Here is a 16,550-nt window from a genome sequence, read left to right on the forward strand (position 1 = left end):
GACACAAGTGAGCAGCCTACCTCCAGCTGTGACTCCGCCACGGGGAAAGCACCCTGTCGGAGTGGCCGTGTATAGACAGTGCTGCAAGGGTGCTTTCACTTTAGGGTTCATGTTGGGGACTTTTGCACTGCCTCTGTTTACCTGGTGGCAGTGAAATAGTTGATGATTTCACCTTGAATTGGGTAATTCCACTGTTTTAAAAGCATCAAGTCGCGAGTTTGATGAAGTGGGAGTGTGACGCAAAGGTGAGAGATTGGGGTCAATGTATGAACAATGGCAATATGTCTTCCAGACACTTTGGGAAACAGCAGTCTGCTTTCTAGATATTTTGGGATGTGGCCACTCCTTGTGGGAGAGGTGTGATACTGCCATTCAGGATATGCCATTCTCAAGAAAAAAGAACCAGGATTAGTAATGTTATATCCCCATATGGGACCTATGGGGTGGGAATGCTCATCTTCCCCATGGTCCTTGCGGAGTAAGAGCTCCCCTGCTAGGGGTGAGGTATCTCAATTAATCAATGTATAAAAAGTCAGCCAGTAAGGCACCGACCAGAATAGGAACCCGGTAGGGATCTACTGGGCAGTGTACATATCGTTTGTGTAAATAAAATTTTACTTGGTGGGGACTCCCCGTATCCTTATTAAAAGTATTGTCTGAGCTTTCCTGCAATTCTTTTCAATGGTTTGACAACTCAGCCAGATCTTTGCAAAGTTTGAAATTCAGCATCATTGTGTTCCATCAAATCTTCCTCCTCCTTGGAAGATGTGTGCTATTCCCCTCAAGGACTACACCCCTCTGGAGGACCATGTTATGTAGAGTGCAGCACCATGGAAGAGATGAAGGAGTGTACTGGATGGTGCACTCCAGCCGATTATTGCACTAGAACAGCATCGCCAGGTGTCCAGTGGCCCACTCTTTGGCCCTTGTGCTGAATTGGCAGAAGTTGTAGTGCCTCTGTGATTCCGTTAGATGATTGCACATAGGTGTCCACAGTCATTTCTTCAATAGATAGTCCTTGCACTGTAGCAGCCATGCAAGTCTCTCTGGTAGCCTCAAGAGCTGTGTTACCTGTAAAGGTGTCATGATAACTGCCAGGGTACCTTGTACACACCTAGCGAAAATGTTTGTGGTTTGCCACCAGCTGGACTTTGAGGGAGTGAAATCCCTTCCTATTAATATTTGTCTTTGGCTGTTCCCCCGGAGCATTGATGGTCATATGGGTGCACATAGGTATGCCCTGAATCTGAAGGAATCTTGCCATGAAGACAAAGCCCTTGGCCCTCTGCTCCTGAGCAGCCCCATCAGTCTGGAACTTTATGAATTCTGATGTTCACTCATATAGGGCATCCATCTTCTGCCTATGATGGGCAGCCACTTGCAATATATCACTCAGGTTTGCTGCTGACCCTTGAAATCATCCAAATGCAATGATATTCAGCATCACTGTAACTTTCACAGCTACTTTCAGGGTGTGCTGTGCAAGGGTCCTCCTTCATGTCTGTTTACAGTCAGTATCCAATTGCCCTAATTGACATGGCTATCGGTGGCACTACTGCGCCAACATGCCCAGGAAGTTGATTATTTAATGAAGAGCCACCTTTGGTGAATATAGCACTTTTCTGCCCTCCTTCCCCATATGGTATCACCTGTGTCCCCCTTCATCAAGAGGCTGCATTTACTGTTGTTGATGTTTCTCCGAATCTCTTCTCATCACCAACATAGAGTAGCTGAGGCCCTGAGGCCCATGTCCTGGACAGTCCTCACTTGCCACCAGCTGAACAGAATGGCTGCATGGACTCTTTGTCATGCCCCAGTGACCCCTGCAGTTGTGCTCCCCTTCAATTTCTCAGTGCCTGCGCTTGAAACACTCTGTGAGCTCTGCTCACACAATGGCCACTGCGTGAGCTCCTCTGTGCTTCAGCCACCATCTGTGCAACATCACGAATTGCTCCCACCTCTCTTTTTTTCCCGTCAATTCTGATCATCAGGAATAAAGATGGAAACACGTAACTTCGGAAGTATCATTATTGTTTATGAAAAATTCCACAGGCGTTAAAGGAATACAAATGCGCTAAATATCTAGAATGCTGAAGAAGAACAATACAGCAAAAAAACTACAAAAGCCTATTGGAAATATATTGCAGTTTTTTTCTCAAATAAAATTATTGCCATGAGAATATATGAATTCATAAATAATGTGCTCCTATTTCTAAAGATAAAAGTCTGAGATAAAGAGTTTCACTTTAAAAAAAATTCTATTTGTGACAGGTCCTCACTGAAACATCAAAAAAAATTTGAAAGAATTTTTAAAAACATAATTTAATGTTTTAAATTACAATTTTATCATATTTATGCTACCACATTTGTGGAAGATAAAATAAACTTGAGCTAAAATTCAGAATATTCTTTCTTTAAAATCTATTATTCACCAAATGGTTACCATTTGTTCATAAATTATATTGGAAAATGTTTAACTGTTGCTTAGGGGACCTCTCATCGCTGATAATACAGTTTGTTTTATTTTTCTCGTCCCTCAACTAAATATTCTTGTCATCATTTTGTTATAATTATGTTGAATTTTCTGATCTCATTTTCTCCGCAGATTTAAGATTAATTAAAGTCCTGTTCTGAGAGGCACTGGATCTATGACTGGAAGCTGATGATAAGACCAGTCACACAGACATCAAGGAGCATTTTATCAAACAATAATGTGGAAAAGGCAGAAATTCTAGCGACGTAGTCCGTGTAGATGGAAGTTTGGACAACAATAAGAAAGAGCCAGTCAGACTTCGGAAATGAAGATCAGTACAAATCTAGTTAAGAATTTTGAAACCGTTTCTCAGCGATAATGCTATCTTGTTCAATCAAGTGGTTTTGTACAGCTCTTAACTACAAGAGTATAATGATGCCTTCCTGAATTGCAAACTATTGTTCACTTAGCATGACCCAAGGTACAATAAAAAAACAGACACAACATTTTCCAGCAATAAAGGTAAACACTGCTAGGGGATCAAAAGAACATAAGAAATAGAAGCAGATACAGGCTGTTCGTCCCTTCGAATATGTTTGTCCATTCACCCCAATCACCTCTGATCTTCAAACTCAAGTCCACCTTCCACCCATCTTATGATATGCTACATTGATTCAGGTAATAGTCTCCCATGTTAAACGTTTTAGTTGCTGTGAAATGAAGAGTCTAAAGTTCTTGTTCCTTTTCACCAAACACCGTGGGCGCGATTCTCCACTCCCGCGCCAGTTGGGAGAATCGCCTGGGCTGCCAAGATTTCCCGAGACGCCGGTCCGACACCCTCCCGCGATTCTCCCAAGCGGCGGTAACGGCCCGGTCGAGTTTCGCGGGCCGTAGGCTGGAGAATCGCCGGAGACACCCAAAATGGTGATTATCCGGCATCCCCGCTATTCTCAGGCCCGGATGGGCCGAGCGGCCAGGCCAAAACGGCGGGTTCCCCCGGCGCCGTCCACACCTGGTTGCTGCCGTCGTGAGCGGTGCGTGAACGCTGGGGGGTGGCCTGCGGGGAGTCGAGGGGGGATCCTGCACCTCAAATGTGGGGTGGCCCGCGATCGGTGCCCACCGATCGTCGGGCCGTCCTCTCTGAAGGAGGACCTCCTTCCTTCCGCGGCCCCGCAAGATCCGTCAGACATCTTCTTGCGGGGCGGACTTAGAGAGGACGGCAACCACGCATGTGCGGGTTGGCGCCGGCCAACCCGCGCATGCGCGGATGACGCACGTTACTCGGCGCCGGCCGCGTCATCTATGCGGTGCCGCCTTTATGCGGGCCCCGATCCTGGCCCATTGTCAGGGCCTGAATCGGTCGGGATCGGGGCCGTTTCGCGCCGTCGTGAACCTCGACGGCGTTCACGACGGCGCGGCCACTTCGGCGCAGGAGTGGAGATTCTCGCCCCATTTATTTCACTTCCACAGCCTCTGCACAAAACTCATAACAACACACCACCTGACAGAGGCCACCTGAAGCCCCTTTACATATCAGTATCAATTAATGGATACTTAACATAAATGAGACAAATAATTGCAATGTCTCGTAACCCATTACTTAACAGTCTCCCCTTCCTTGGAGAAAAAAAAATAATTAGGTGAAAACAAAATGTCAAGAAACTCAAAAACACACACATGATGTCCCCCCCTTTTTTTTTTAGTTTGGACGAGAAAGTAAAAAAAACAGTCACAAAAACAAGCGCCCTTCATTCACAATATCCAAAAGTTTCTGTGAACTCGCCCCTCTTTTCGTAAAACAGTCTGACAGTTGATAGCTCCTGTCGACCCATTTAATTTTTGTTATTTCCCCTCTGTCCAACATCTGCTTTAAACTTGCGATGTCTATCCGTAACCTCTTTTCATTGACACTTTTTGTAGAGTGCACATTTTCCCACAGGGATTTATTGTCAATGTGACAGTCAATAGGTATATTACCCAAATCCCCTAATCCCCAAATTTCTGTCAATATCATACTTATATAAAAAGCCATATCCACCGCCTCTACAAGGCTTAACGTCTCAGCAGCCAAAGTGCTTTTTACCACTCTCCTTATTTTCTTTGTTTCCCACACAAGTGGGCAACATTTATCATTGTTCCCCAAAAGGAAAATTATAAAACCTCCTACGCTTGAAACCCCATCACATAAATTTGCGTAGGACGCATCACTATAAACTATGAGTTTCAAATGCTTACGGTCACCTAAAACCGGGAACTTCAAAACACACTCCTGCATTTTTAGTTTGGCCAATGCTTTATTTGCTCTTATTATGTCTTCCACTTTGGGATCATTCATTTTTGTACTCAACTCTAAGACATCAAAACTCACGCCTGGTCTAGTCTGTCTACCTAACCAGTTCAGTTGCCCAATTAAACTTCGCAGTTGCTCTTTTTCTATCTTTGAAACCATTGCATCTTTTTGTGAAACTCGGCCACGACTAATTGCTATTGGGGTGATGCTTTCCAAATAAGATTGCTGACGTAAAGTTGCCCCTAACTTAGTCTGTCCAATTTCCAGTCCAATATGTTTAAATGCACCGGAAGCCTGACTTCAAACCCTGAATTCTTTCCTCAAACCAGAGATTACAACAGCTTCAAAATCACTAGTCCCACCCCACAAAAAATCATCGACATGCATCATAAAAATGCCAGAAAGATTTTCTTTATAGTGCCAGTAAAACATTGCAGGATTTGCTTTCAACTGGCAACAGCCTAACTTTAATAAAACTGACCTTACCGAAAAATACCAGACTCTAGATGCATCATTTAATCCATATACACATTTGTTCAACTTCCAGAGTACCCCTTCTGTGTTAGCTGTTTCTTTAGGAGGACGGAGAAAAATGTCTCTCTGAAGCTGATGCCCCTGCAAAAAGGCAGCTTTTATATCTATAGATTTGCATTCCCATGCCTTTGTGGCTAATAGAGCCAAGAAGATCTTTAAAATAACCTTTCCTGCTGTAGGTGAATCTACCCTTAAATCCTGATCTTCTAAGTTTTCTTCAAATCCCCTTGCCACGAGCCTGGCCTTTGCCTTATACGTTCCATCTGGAAGAACCTTTTCCGTGCAAATCCATCTGTGGGATAGAGCTCTTTGTCCCCTATCCGGTATTTCCGTGTTAACCCCAAATTCACTCCAACTATGCAATTCTTGCTGTTTAGCTTATTTAATAACTTTTTCATCTAATTTGTTTGAAGCCACCAAAATCTCATGTGCATGTGGGCTTCTACTCCTATTAGTATTCGTAGTCTTACTCATGTTCCGAGATCTTGACAAACTACGTCCCCTCTCCTGCCTGGTATCTTGTTCTGTACTGCTACTGCGTGATCTTTCCCTTCTGCTGTGGGATGTCCTTTCAATAGTTCTCGACCTTTTCCTGCGAACCTGTTCACTATCCGATGTACTATCTGAACTGGCACTGCGTTTCTGTGCCCTCCATTTTTGAACTTCGTTTTCCCAATCCATTGTCTTGACTCCTTCCCCTGAAGGCTGTACATTCAACCAATGTTCATACTTTCCAGTGGCCTTCCCTGCTCTACTAATAACAGTTGCATCCTTCCATTGACTAGACCCTTCAGGCAAGTATGTCACTTTTGTACCAACTTTTGGCAGTTGCCCTTTCGGAAAAATGGCCTGTTTTAATTCACCAGAAGTGTTATGTTCCCCCACAGAAACCCTGTCTATATCAGTTAATTTGTCCTCATAGTTCCGTAACACATGCGTACCAGATGACTCTGGTTCCTCGTCATGTCTGTCTGCTCTGTCTAAATTTGAAAATTTGTAATCTGTACCCATTATCCTTGATGAATGGACCCTAACAGTTTGATTACCATGTTGCAAAATAATTGTTTTGCCATCTATGCCTATGATCTTCCCTGGGTCTTTCCATTCATTAGAATTGTCTCTCTTATAGTATACCATGCTCCCTTGCTGAAAAATGCATCTGATGGCCGTACGTTATGTCTTAAAGCTCTGCGAATTCTTTCAGAGACTTCTGCTTCCAAAAAAGCTTTTCTACTGCTATGTAATGCATTTAAATGTTCAGCAAAATCAGAGCTAATTGTAATCCCTTCCCAAGCTGGAGGCTGGTCATCCAAAATGGATGGAATTTTAGGATTTCTACCAAACACTAATTGATAAGGACAAGAGCCCCCAACCATCTGCAATGAATTCTTTGCATGTACTGCCCATGCTAAAGCTGAATTTAGCCTGCAATTTGGTCGATCTGCCAAAATTTTCCGAAGCATGTAATCGTTGACAGCATGATTTCTTTCACAGACACCATTACCAAATGGGCTTTCTGCAGCCGTATTCATAACTCTGATATTCATGTTTTCACATATATCCCTAAACTCATCATTAGCAAATTCTCCCCCATTGTCCGTAAGGAATTTTGCCGGTGGACCCATTCCTGTCCCTATCCATTTTTCCACGATTTGATCCAGAATTACTCTCTTTTCTTTAGTTCGTACAATCGTTAATTGACTAAATCTGGTTGCTAAATCTACAAAATGCAAAATAAATATATTATTTGCTTTATCCCAGATCTTAAGGTCCAAGGCCACAATGTCGTTAAAGTCCCTGGCCAAAGGTAGGGTTACTATCGGTCGTGCTGGTGTTCTTCTGTACTTCCTACAAACTTCACAGCGGTCACTAACCTGTTCTATCAGTTTAGTATAGTCATCATCTCTTACCCCTGCATCCTTTAATAAATTTTTCCGCCTCCGAGGAGACGGATGTGCAAATTGCCTATGCAGTTTTAATACCACAAGCTTTTTATCAGCTAAAGTCCCATTTTCAACTGCCATTAACACATCCTTAACCACTCTACTTGAAAAATTATTTGTTTGTAATGGAATACAATCGTGTCCCAACTGTGTAAATTGTAAGTCCACCATCTTTCCAAAAACTGTTGCCTTATCCTGTTCCATATCGAGTTTCATGTGTGCTTTCTTCATCGATGGTGTGCTCAGAAGCAAAGGTATCTCACTTGATACAACATCCGTGCTAATGAAATGATTCACTCCGGCAATATTGTAAGGGATCACCAGTCTTTTCAGCGACTTCAGAGTATTATCATCCCCAAACCTGAAACTTGTGGAACTTTCAAATTTCTTAACCTTGTTACGATTTTCAGCATTCAAAGAGTCCAGGTAACATTTTAAACAGTCAATTCCACACACAGTAGATGTGCAACCACTGTCCAATACAGCACAGTTGAAGGATTCTGCAACCAACACCCTCATTACCGGCGTAAAACTGCTTGTCAATAGGACAATGCCTTCTTTCTGGTCACTATCTTTTTCCTCTTTTGACTCTTCCGTGTCATGTGTTGCTTCAAACACTCTATCATAACGAGTTGGACAGTTGAAAGCATAATGGTATTGAGAGTCACATCGAAAACATTGATTTATCATGCCCCGTGCATTTCTGGGGTTCATCTTCCTATTGTAGGTTCTAACTGGGTTTCTGTCTTCATAATTTCCTTGTCTCAGTCTCCGTCTATAGTCTTGAGCCCTGTTCGTAGCCATATGATTTCGCCATCCTGTTAGTAGTGTATCTTCCATATTCTGCCTTATTGCAGGCTGACCTATTTGGGTCATCAGAGCCATCGGAATCAAATATTTCCCCAGAAACGTTTGTAAAGCTTTTGTCATCTGTTCGAATAAGGTATCCTTATCAGTAAACTGAACGCCTGTCAAAACCAGGAGCCTATCCATGTTGCTCACTCTAGCACAGTCAAGTAATTTAAAGGCCAACACAGACTGTGGAAATTCCAGATTGTGTTTCTGCAGCTTTTTATATAGTCTGCCAAATTCCATTATATAGTCTTCCATGGAGATATCCTCCATTTTCCGGAACTTATCAAAATCCGACCATGCTTCATACGCACTTAACAAGTCATCTTTCTCATAAATCTTATCCATATAATGTAATAAAGTCTCCAGACCTTCTTCTGAGTCTAACTCGTCCAATTCCAGCTCAGAAAGCACTTTGTTTCGGATTTTACTGCCATATGGTAGAGAAAGAGCCAATGCCATACCTTGTTTTCTCTTTCCCAAAGCAGTTACTTTAGTCCACATAACTACTGCACTTCTCCATTGGTCGTACGATTCCCTTTCAGAAAATAAGGGAGGATAATTATATCCAGCCATCTTTATCCTGGGTTCAGCCATGTTTTTTTTTTCTCACTCACTCCTTGGTTTGATCAGGAAAAGTTGTATCTTTCAAACCTTCACATTTGCACAGCAACCATCCTCTGCTACCATTGTTAGACGTTTTAGTTGCTGTGAAATGAAGAGTCTAAAGTTTTTGTTCCTTTTCACCAAACACCATTTATTTCACTTCCACAATCTCTGCACAAAACTCTTAAAAACACACCACCTGACAGAGGCCACCTGAAACCCCTTTACATATCAGTGTCAATTAATGGATACTTAACATAAATGAGACAACTAATTAAAATGTCTCTTAACCCATTACTCAACATCCCATAATGTTGAGGCGCAGTCACCATTGTAGCATTTTACGAACTAATCATTGGTAATCGGTCAGCTAAGATGCCATGAACGTGGGAGCCATTCACCCCCTTTTTTTGTGTTACATATTTTCTGTACAGTGTTAAAGAAAATTGAACAAACTAGGTAGATGAGTGATACTCTGTACAAGTTATGATAACAGTGATCATTAAACAATAAGTCCAAAGCATATGTATGAGTCAAAGTTCACTAATTATTATGGTCAAGTGGCTTTCTTGTTTGGTTGGTGAGTTTTATTGATGTCGATGGTGGCATTGCATTGTAAACGCCATCAGTGTCCCTGTGCTGAAGGAACCAAGAAGTGGTCAAATCACTTTGTTGTCGGATTTGGACTCTTTTTTTCTTTCGATGCTTGTTCTTGATGGCATCTGTCCTGAAAGCCAGGTTGCCTTTTGGTAGTGCAACAAACGTGAATTGGTAAGGTGCATCATCCTGCCATGACATGTCATTGTACTGAGCTGAGCAGTAACAGTGTCCCTCATTTGCAGAGTTGTACCATGTCGTACCAGTCAAAGTTCCATTGGTGTTGTTTTTGTCGTGCTTGTTGTCGACGTTGTTGCCTTTGGTACGCTTCTTGCTATTGTCTTTGATGTTGTTGTTGTGTTGGCTGGTTTTGTTGTCGTGTTTGCTGCGCTCAAGGACCACACTCTGTGGATAATACGAGTCCTTCTCATAGTTAATCGCGTTAGCGTGCTTTGTGGCATCTGCTGTTTTCTTGAGCGTGCCGTCACTGAGTTTGCGGCGCTCCCCGTCTGGAGTCATGTCCGGCTTACTTGAATCAGCTTTGGCCTGTCGATGCTCCCCGTCTGGAGTCTGGTCTGCTTCACCTGAGTCACTTTTGGCTTCATGATGCTCACCGTCCGGAGTCATTTCAGGTTCACTTGAATCTTCTGAAGTATCGTGATGCTCCCCGTCCGTAGTCAAAACAGTCAGGAATGCATTTGCTTGTGGAGAGGCTCGAGCGAGTGAGGTTTGAAGTAACGTGGTGTCACCAGAGTCACCAGTAGTCTCACTGTGATTGTCGAGTGCCTCTGTACATTCTAGCTGAGGTCTGTCACATTGCACATCTGGTATGGGAAGTGGGATGCCGTCGTCACATGTCGCACATACAGTGGGTAGAGCCTCAGTGTCTTCTTGTCCTTCACTTGAGCTGGGTAGACCGTCAGAGTCTTCTTCTGGTGGCTCAATTAATCTGGGTGGACTATCATAGTCTGCTTGCTGTACACTTGAACGTGGTAAACTGTCACAGTCTTTCTTTTTTAAAAAAATATTTCATTGAAAATTTTTGGTCAACCAACACAGCACACTGTGCATCCTCTACACAATACTACAACAACACAAATAACAATGACCCATTCTATAAACAGAAAACGAACAAACAATAAACAACAAAAATGAAAACTAACCCTAATTCGCAACTGCCCCACCACAAGTAACATTCTCCAAAAATACAATCCAACAGTCCAATATATAATCATCTGTAGCAACGACCCACACATACTACACAGCATATATCAACAACCCTGAGAGTCCCTCTGGTCCCTCCTCCCCCCCCACTCCCCCCCCCCCCCCCCCGATCCCGGGCCGCCGCTGCTGCCCTCCTTCCTCCACCCCATCCATCCTTCTGCGAGGCATTCGACGAACGGTTGCCACCGCCCGGTGAACCCCCGAGCCGACCCCCCCAGAACGAACCCAATCCGCTCCAGCCCTATAAACCCTGCCATGTCACTCATCCAGATCTCCACCCCCAGGGGCCCGGCCTCCCCCCACACCAGCAACATCCTGCGCCGGGCTACCAGGGACGCAAAGGCCAAAACATCGGCCTCTCCCGCCTCCCGCACCCCCGGCCCCCGCGCAACCCCAAACACAGCTAACCCCCAGCTTGGTTCGACCCGGACCCCCACCACTCCCGAAAGCACCCCTGTCACCCCCATCCAAAACCCCCGCAGTGCCGGGCATGACCAAAACACATGGGCATGATTCGCTGGGCCTCCCGAGCACCCCGCACACCCATCCCCCACCCCAAAAAACCTACTGAGCCGTGCTCCAGTCATATGCGCCCCGTGCAACACCCTAAACTGAATCAGGCCCAGCCTGGCACACGAGGACGACGAGTCCACCCCGCCCAGGGCATCCGCCCACAGCCCCTCCTCGATCTCCCCCCCATCTCTTCTTCCCATTTCCCTTTTAGTTCATCTACCATAGTCTCCCCTTCGTCCCTCATTTCCCTATATATATCTGACACTTTACCATCCCCCACCCATGTCTTTGAGATCACTCTGTCCTGCACCTCTTGTGTCGGGAGCTGCGGGAATTCCCTCACCTGTTGCCTCGCAAAAGCCCTCAGTTGCATATACCTGAATGCATTCCCTTGGGGCAACCCATATTTCTCGGTCAGCGCTCCCAGACTCGCAAACTTCCCATCCACAAACAGATCTTTCAGTTGCGTTATTCCTGCTCTTTGCCACATTCCATATCCCCCATCCATTCCCCCTGGGGCAAACCTATGGTTGTTTCTTATCGGGGACCCCCCCCAAGGCTCCAGTCTTTCCCCTATGCCGTCTCCACTGTCCCCAAATCTTCAGTGTAGCCACCACCACCGGGCTTGTGGTGTAGTTCCTCGGTGAGAACGGCAATGGGGCTGTCACCATAGCCTGTAGGCTAGTCCCCCTACAGGACGCCCTCTCTAATCTCTTCCACGCCGCTCCCTCCTCCTCTCCCATCCACTTACTCACCATTGAAATATTAGTGGCCCAATAATACTCACTTAGGCTCGGTAGTGCCAGCCCCCCCCTATCCCTGCTACGCTGTAAGAATCCCTTCCTCACTCTCGGGGTCTTCCCGGCCCACACAAAACCCATGATGCTCTTTTCAATCCTTTTAAAAAAAGCCTTCGTGATCACCACCGGGAGGCACTGAAACACAAAGAGGAATCTCGGGAGGACCACCATCTTAACCGCCTGCACCCTCCCTGCCAGTGACAGGGATACTATATCCCATCTCTTGAAATCCTCCTCCATTTGTTCCACCAACCGCGTTAAATTTAACCTATGCAATGTGCCCCAATTCTTGGCTATCTGGATCCCCAGGTAACGAAAGTCCCTTGTTACCTTCCTCAACGGTAGGTCCTCTATTTCTCTACTCTGCTCCCCTGGATGCACCACAAACAACTCACTTTTCCCCATGTTCAATTTATACCCTGAAAAATCCCCAAACTCCCCAAGTATCCGCATTATTTCTGGCATCCCCTCCGCCGGGTCTGCCACATATAGTAACAAATCGTCCGCATACAAAGATACCCGGTGTTCTTCTCCTCCTCTAAGTACTCCCCTCCACTTCTTGGAACCCCTCAACGCTATCGCCAGGGGCTCAATCGCCAGTGCAAACAATAATGGGGACAGAGGGCATCCCTGCCTTGTCCCTCTATGGAGCCGAAAATATGCAGATCCCCGTCCATTCGTGACCACGCTCACCATCGGGGCCCTATATAACAGCTGCACCCATCTAACATACCCCTCTCCAAAACCAAATCTCCTCAACACCTCCCACAAATAATCCCACTCCACTCTATCAAATGCTTTCTCGGCATCCATCGCCACTACTATCTCCGTTTCACCCTCTGGTGGGGGCATCATCATTACCCCTAACAGCCTCCGTATATTCGTGTTCAGCTGTCTCCCCTTCACAAACCCAGTTTGGTCCTCGTGGACCACCCCCGGGACACATTCCTCTATTTTCATTGCCATTACCTTGGCCAGGATCTTGGCATCTACATTTAGGAGGGAAATAGGTCTATAGGACCCGCATTGTAGTGGGTCCTTTTCCTTCTTTAAGAGAAGCGATATCGTTGCTTCAGACATAGTCGGGGGCAGTTGTCCCCTTTCCTTTGCCTCATTAAAGGTCCTCGTCAATACCGGGGCGAGCAAGTCCACATATTTTCTATAGAATTCGACTGGGAATCCATCCGGTCCCGGGGCCTTTCCCGCCTGAATGCTCCTAATTCCTTTCACCACTTCTTCTACCTCGATCTGTGCTCCCAGTCCCACCCTTTCCTGCTCTTCCACCTTGGGAAATTCCAGCCGATCCAAAAAGCCCATCATTCTCTCCCTCCCATCCGGGTGTTGAGCTTCATATAATTTTTTATAAAATGTCTTGAACACTCCATTCACTCTCTCCTCTCCCCGCTCCATCTCTCCTTCCTCATCCCTCACTCCCCCTATTTCCCTCGCTGCTCCCCTTTTCCTCAATTGGTGTGCCAGCAACCTGCTCGCCTTCTCCCCATATTCGTACTGTACACCCTGTGCCTACCTCCATTGTGCCTCTGCAGTGCCCGTAGTCAGCAAGTCAAATTCTACATGTAGCCTTTGCCTTTCCCTGTACAGTCCCTCCTCCGGTGCTTCCGCATATTGTCTGTCCACCCTCAAAAGTTCTTGCAGCAACCGCTCACGTTCCTTACTCTCCTGCTTCCATTTATGTGCCCTTATTGATATCAGCTCCCCTCTAACCACCTCCTTCAGCGCCTCCCAGACCACTCCCACCTGGACCTCCCCATTATCATTGAGTTCCAAGTACTTTTCAATGCACCCCCTCACCCTTAGACACACCCCCTCATCTGCCATTAGTCCCATGTCCATTCTCCAGGGTGGGCGCCCTCCTGTTTCCTCCCCTATCTCCAAGTCCACCCAGTGTGGAGCGTGATCCGAAATGGCTGTAGCTGTATACTCCGTTCCCCTCACCTTCGGGATCAACGCCCTTCCCAGCACAAAAAAGTCTATTCGCGAGTAGACTTTATGGACATAGGAGAAAAACGAGAACTCCTTACTCCTAGGTCTGCTAAATCTCCACGGGTCTACACCTCCCATCTGCTCCATAAAATCTTTAAGTACCTTGGCTGCTGCCGGCCTCCTTCCAGTCCTGGACTTCGACCTATCCAGCCCTGGTTCCAACACCGTATTAAAATCTCCCCCCATTATCAGCTTTCCCATCCCTAGGTCCGGAATGCGTCCTAGCATCCGCCTCATAAAATTGGCATCATCCCAGTTCGGGGCATATACGTTTACCAAAACCACCGTCTTCCCCTGTAGTTTGCCACTCACCATCACGTATCTGCCCCCGTTATCCGCCACTATAGTCTTTGCATCGAACATTACCCGCTTCCCCACTAATATAGCCACCCCCCTGTTTTTCGCATCTAGCCCCGAATGGAACACCTGCCCCACCCATCCTTTGCGTAGCCTAACCTGGTCTATCAGTTTCAGGTGCATTTCCTGTAACATAACCACATCTGCCTTAAGTTTCTTAAGGTGTGCGAGTACCCGTGCCATCTTTATCGGCCCGTTCAGCCCTCTCACGTTCCACGTGATCAGCCGGGTTGGGGGGCTTCCTACCCCCCCCCACCCTTGTCGATTAGCCATCCCCTTTTTCCAGCTCCTCACCCGGTTCCCACACGGCTGTATCTCCCCCAGGCGGTGCCCCCCCGCCCATCCCCTCCCATACCAGCTCCCCCCTCTCCCCAGCAGCAGCAACACAGTAATTCCCCCCTCCCACCCCCCCCGCTAGATCCCCCGCTAGCGTAATTACTCCCCCCATGTTGTTCCCAGAAGTCAGCAAACTCTGGCCGACCTCGGCTTCCCCCCGTGACCTCGGCTCGCACCGTGCGACGCCCCCTCCTTCCTGCTTCTCTATTCCCGCCATGATTATCATAGCGCGGGATCCAAGCCCGCGCTTCTCCCTTGGCCCCGCCCCCAATGGCCAACGCCCCATCTCCTCCACCTCCCCTCCTCCCCCCATCACCACCTGTGGAAGAGAGAAAAGTTACCACATCGCAGGATTAGTACATAAAACTCCTCTTTCCCCCCTTTGTAACCCCCCTCTTCGCCCCCCACATTCGCCCCACCACTTTGTTCAAACGTTCTTTTTAATAACCCGCTCATTCCAGTTTTTCTTCCACAATAAAAGTCCACGCTTCATCCGCCGTCTCAAAGTAGTGGTGCCTCCCTCGATATGTGACCCACAGTCTTGCCGGTTGCAGCATTCCAAATTTTATCTTCTTTTTACGAAGCACCGCCTTGGCCCGATTAAAGCTCGCCCTCCTTCACGCCACCTCCGCACTCCAGTCTTGATAAACGCGGATCACCACGTTCTCCCATTTACTGCTCCGAGTTTTCTTTGCCCATCTAAGGACCATTTCTCTATCCTTAAAACAGAGGAATCTCACCACTATGGCTCTGGGAATTTCTCCTGCTCTCGGTCCTCGCGCCATCACTCGGTATGCTCCCTCCACCTCCAACGGACCCGCCGGGGCCTCCGCTCCCATTAACGAGTGCAGCATCGTGCTCACATATGCCCCGACGTCCGCTCCCTCCGCACCTTCAGGAAGACCAAGAATCCTCAGGTTGTTCCTCCTTGCGTTGTTCTCCAGTGCCTCCAACCTTTCCACACATCGTTTCTGATGTGCCTCATGCATCTCCGTCTTCACCACCAGGCCCTGTATGTCGTCCTCATTCTCGGCTGCCTTTGCCTTCACGACCCGATGCTCCCGCTCCTGGGTCTTTTGTTCCTCCTTTAGCCCTTCGATCGCCTGTAGTATCGGGGCCAACAGCTCTTTCTTCATTTCCTTTTTGAGCTCTTCCATACAGCATTTCAAGAACGCCTGTTGTTCAGGGCCCCATGTTAAACTGCCACCTTCCGACGCCATCTTGGTTTTTGCTTGCCTTCCTTGCCGCTGTTCTAAAGGATCCACTGCAATCCGGCCACTTTCTCCTCCTTTTTTCATCCGTATCCAGGGGGGATTCCCTTCTGGTTTACCGCACAGTGTTTTTAGCCGTCAAAATTGCCGTTGGGGCTCCTATCAAGAGCCCTAAGGTCCGTTTCACCGGGAGCTGCCGAAACGTGCGACTCAGCTGGTCATCGCCGCACCCGGAAGTCGTCACAGTCTTTCTGTTGTTCACTTGAGCGTGGTAGACTGTCACAGTCCTTCAGTTGTTCTCTTGAGCGTGGCAGACTTGCATTGTCTGCTGCTGGTTGCTCAGAGGAGGTTGCTAGATCCTCAGGGTCTTGTTCATGCAAGGACTGCGCTTTGGAGTCTTGCATTGCTTCTGTCGTGGAGGCTGTCCACGAGCTCGCCATGGAGGCTTGTGTCACTCCCTCTGTGGAGACTTGCAGTGTTCCCTGTGTGGAATCGTGCATTGGTCTCTCTGTGGAAGCAGTCATCACTTCTTGTTCATGCAAGGACTGCACTCTGGAGTCTTGCGTTGCTTCTATTGTGGAGTCTGTCCATGAGCTCGCTGTGCAGGCTTGTGTCACTGAGTCACTTCTTGTTCATGCAAGGACTGTGCTGTGGAGTCTTGCATTGTTTCTATTGTGGAGTCTGTCCACGAGCTCGCTGTGGAGGCTTGTGTCACTGGAGTCACTTCTTGTGTGGAGACGTGCAGTTGTCTCGCTGTGGTGTCTTTCATCGCTTTCTGTGTGGAGGCTGGGACCCTTTGTGGTGCGTGGA

Source organism: Scyliorhinus torazame, chromosome 8 (genome assembly GCF_047496885.1).
Source record: "Scyliorhinus torazame isolate Kashiwa2021f chromosome 8, sScyTor2.1, whole genome shotgun sequence".
NCBI lineage: Eukaryota > Metazoa > Chordata > Chondrichthyes > Carcharhiniformes > Scyliorhinidae > Scyliorhinus > Scyliorhinus torazame.